This window comes from Cupressus sempervirens, chromosome 3, assembly GCF_028749045.1.
Source record: "Cupressus sempervirens isolate cs-2001-9-10 chromosome 3, ASM2874904v1, whole genome shotgun sequence".
Taxonomy (NCBI): domain Eukaryota; kingdom Viridiplantae; phylum Streptophyta; class Pinopsida; order Cupressales; family Cupressaceae; genus Cupressus; species Cupressus sempervirens.
Window position 1 is genome coordinate 701039973 of NC_143120.1, and position 4811 is coordinate 701044783.

Below are 4811 nucleotides of genomic sequence, written 5' to 3' on the forward strand. Positions count from 1 at the left end.
TCGTTTAAGGGTCTTACTACTTCAGCAAATCATGTGATGAAGCGTCAAACAAAGTTTATCTTCTTGAAGAAATATCTCATTTCTTTCTTGTTGCCAACCATCGGTAAACTTAATAGAGCCTCCACTCTCTCAAGGTCAATAGTGATACCCTTCTCAAAGACAATATTTCCTATTAACTTTCCTTCAGTAACCCTCAATATGCATTTCTTGGGGTTTAGGTAGATACCGAATTATCGACATTCTCACAAATCTTAGCAAGGTGAGCAGGGTGATCATTCCTGTCCCAGGAAAAGATTGTCAAATCAGCCATGTAGATGATTATGCATTTGTTGACCAATCCCTCAAAATTTGCATCCATCACCTTCTGGGATGTGGCCCCAACATTGATCAACCCAAAGGAAATTTTTCTATAGAAAAACGTTCCCCACTTAGTGGTGAACGTCGTCTTTAGTCACTCTTCATGATTAATCATGATCTGATTATAACCAGAGTATCCATACAGGATGGACATCATCTACACCCCTTTTATAATATTTAGAACTTTATACAACAAAGGTAAGGGATGGTTGTCTTACATTGATGCTCTGTTCAAGTGTTGAAAATCCATGCATAATATGATTTCTCCATTTTTATTTCAAACCGGAATTAAATTATCTACCTAGGAGGTGTGTTAGATGGGAAAGATTATTCTCCCAGATAGTAGCTTTTGAACTTTCTTTTCTTGCTAACAAAATTATTCAACCAATTTGGTATCATTGAGGAAGGTTCGACCCTTGCCAAATATTTTATGGGTGCGCTCAATGAATCCAGAACCTCTAAAATGCTATCCAAGGTAGCTTGAATGTAATGTCCCCACTTTAGCAATTGTCCAGTTGTGTGACCTTTAGCCTTTTATTTTATTTTATTTATCCCACATTGCTTGTAAAACGTGGTTGTCCCTATGAAGTAGAAATAAAAGGAGAGCTTGTGGCTATTGTTAAGCGGGTTGAATATGAGAAGAAATTGGATGTGTGAGTTACATATCAGTTCTTAGCATTAGAGGATGTCTATCCTCTCTTGTGACATTATAGACATCATTCCCTTGGGGGTTGGCCTTTGGAATTTATTTCTATTAGCTTCATTAACAGGTAGCTTGGGCACATTTCCAACTACAGGTGGATTGGGTGTTTGCTCATACCATTCTTATTCCTTGTCTAATACTTTAGCCATTGTGGAGGAATTTTTTTATGAGGGTCTTGGACCGATTGAAGGCATTTTTTACTATACCAGCACTATAGTGCGACACTATTCATATTAGTGTAGCAGCAAGTTGGGAAGTCATGACTAGAATAACATGTTATAATGTTGGAATGATTAGTGAGTTGGAAAGTCTGCTATGCATTTTATTTTATTAGCTTGAAAACTATTATTATTTCAATAGTAGTTCAATCTTCAGTTTTTCATAAATTCCTTCTTGTTCATGTTATGTGGTTTCAAATCTATGCAAAGACATTAAAACCACTATCAACAATTGGCTCAATTTTTTGGACATTTCTAGGGTGCCCATTATAGTGGTATCAAAGCTATCAGTCCTACCATCCTATGGAGGTCTTAGAGGGAATTTGGGACAGCCATATAGAGGGAATAGTGTTTGACAAAATGTCAAAACACTAAAATCAAAAATTAAAATGGCTAAGCATTTATGTTTGAGCATGTGACAAGGGCTTTATAATTCTCGCAATACCAGAGCAAGACAAAGTAGGAGTTCAAACTTGTAAAGCAAACAGTCTAGTTCATCCGTGCAGAGGGGCATACAATCTAGTCATAAAAACACAAAGGAGATATTCTTTGAACAAGACAACATTATGAGTGTAGGAAGAGGTAGTAATACCGGTCTAGATCAGGAGGAGGTAATATTCAGATGGTTACTGGGTACATTAGAGGAGGGGCAACGTATGCAATAGGGGAAAAATAGGTGAATGGATATGGTGTTGTAGCTTATGGCTAAATAGATGGGCGTCAATATTAATCTAGGTGATGCCAACAATGGAAAGAATAACAATGGGGGAAACGATAGCAATAGGGGCAATGATAATAATGGAGGCTGAGGCAACAAAAATGGTCCTAAGAATAACATTAATGGTAATAATGGACATGGAAACAATGGGAATGAGGCTGATAACTTTAGACATGTTGTACACCTAGCTCGAACAGTGAGCTCGAGACCTCTTCTGCCCACCTTCCCACCCAAAGATCCAATTCAACTAGTTAATGAACCGTAGATTATCAAGTTACAAGATTAGTTCAAGAGGGACTAGGAGGCTAGTGGACTAGAGTTTCAGGTGGATATTTCCCTCAAAAATTATATGGACTTGAGGATGAGACACATGCCTAGATTAGGAGGGAGAAATCAAAACTTTGAGCTGAGAAATAAAGTTAGGAAACTTTATTTACCTTATTATGATGCTTCAGGGAAGATGATTGCATGAGCTTGAGTGTAGAAGGTAGATACATACTTCTAGCTGAATCTTATGCCTAAGCAAGAGACTATCAAGTATGCTATTCATTTGGATGGTCCAGCACATGAGTGGTGGCACCATGGCATGGTAACCCTGGGATATATTCAAATCACATCTTACGAGGAGTTCACTAAGAGACTCATAGAGAGATTTGATACCAAAGATCCCGAGTTATAGTTTAAGGAGTTGGCACAACTCAAGCAGTGGGGATCAGTTGAGATGTATATCCATGAATTTTAGAGGTTAGCTATGTTGGTAACAAATATTTTAGAGAGGTTAGTAGTGTTGTTTATGGATGGACTCTTAGATCCCTTGAGGGTTTGGGTCAAGGGGCATGACCTAGCTACATTACAAGAGGCTACTAAGAAGGCTCGTGACTTAGCACCTTCTTCTTTTAGGAGCAGATTTCAACACAAGGATGCATATATGAAGAAGGACAAGGAGAAGGAGAAAAAATCTTTTCACAAGGATGCTTAGCCAAAAAGGGATAATAACTTGGATAATGATACCTTGAATGAGTTGAGAAGGAAGAAGCTATGTTTTCAATGTAGAGAGCCTTGGGATTTATCTCATAAGTGTCCTCTCAAGGCTAAGGAAAATTAAATGGAGTATTTCTTAATAGAGGAGTCAAAGTCAGAGAGGGAGGATCAACACTCTGATTTAGACAAGGATAGCACTACAAAGGAGAGCAACATTCCTGAGGATGAGAAGTCATTGGCATGATTAACGAGAGCTCAAAAGGAAATCACATTTAAGGTTAGGGGTACTATCCAAGGGCAGAAAGTGATCTCACTCATTGACATTAGGGCTACACATAATTTTATAAATACACAACTGGTAGCCAAGAGAGGTTTATAGAGCAAGGAGCACATCGAGTTCAGAGTCATGGTAGCTAATGGTGACAAATTATTATGTACTCAGAAGATATTTAATCTTCACATCAAGTTTGGAGATGGCTATGAATTAAAGGATGAGTCATATGTAGTAGACATGGGAGAATATGATGTCATCCTCGACATGACATGGATGGCTTTGCTAGTTGAGTAAAAATTGGAGATGAGGTTTCAGCACAAGGGCATAATTGTTATACTTAGAGGACTTTCAGATGGGAGTTGCAGAGTAATCTCCTTAAGGAGAATGTAGAGACTTTTTCAACATGATGATGTAAAGTGGGTGATGAAATGTTTTACTATGCTATCCTCACAGGAACCACAAGTGAAGAGTCATCCACTAGATATCCAAGAGATACTTGATAGGCATGCTAAATTTTTTGGTGAGATTTCACATGGGGTTCCCCCTAATAGAAGAATGGAGCATTTTATTGAACTCAAGGAGGGAGCCAAACCAGTTATGATTACCCCCTATTTTAATCTTAAGAAACACAAGGATGAGATAGAAAAGACGATTAAGGATTTGTTGGAGATGGGGCATATCAAGCCTAGTAAGAGCCCCTTTGCTTTAGCAGTAGTATTGGTAAAGAAGAAGGATGGGATGATGTGCATGTGCATCAATTACAGGGCATTAAATAAGAAGACCAGTAAGAAAAGATATCCCATCCCACCGATAGACAAGTTGATTGATGAGTTGCATGGTGCATTTTTTTATGAATATTGATTTACAATCAGGGTATCATAAGATCAGGATAAGGGTGGAGGACATTGAGAAGACAACTTTTCGATGTCAATATGGCCACTTCAAATTTTTGGGTATACCATTTAGGCTAACCAATGCCCTTGCTACGTTCCAAAGTTCCATGAATCAAGTATTTAGAGGGAAACTTAGGAGATTTGTCCTGATTTTCTTTGATGGCATTTTGGTCTTCAGTAAGACTCAAGAGGAGCATTTACGACATCTTGAGATGGTGGTGTCCATTTTGGAGAGAGTCACTATATGCAAAGGAATCTAAGTGTGAGTTTGGGTTGACTGAGTTACTATAACTTAGGCATATCATCAGCGCAAATGGAGTTTGAGTAGATCTTGAAAATATTAGAATTATTGTTGATTGGCCTACTCCTACGAACCTTACACAACTTAATTGGTTCTTTGGTCTTTGCAAGTTTTAAAGGAGATTTATTAAGGGATTTTCACAAACCACTACACCCTTGATAGACCTTACCAGGAAAGGGGCCTTTCCATGGACAGGGGCAGCTCAGAGATGCTTTGATCATTTCAAGAAGGTGATGTCAGCATGTCTAGTATTAGCTATACTGAACTTCACAAAGCCATTTGAGCTTCATTATGATGCATTAGGTGATGGGATTGGGGCAGTCTTGATGCAGAAGAAGCATCCCATTGCTTTTGAGAGTTGGAAGC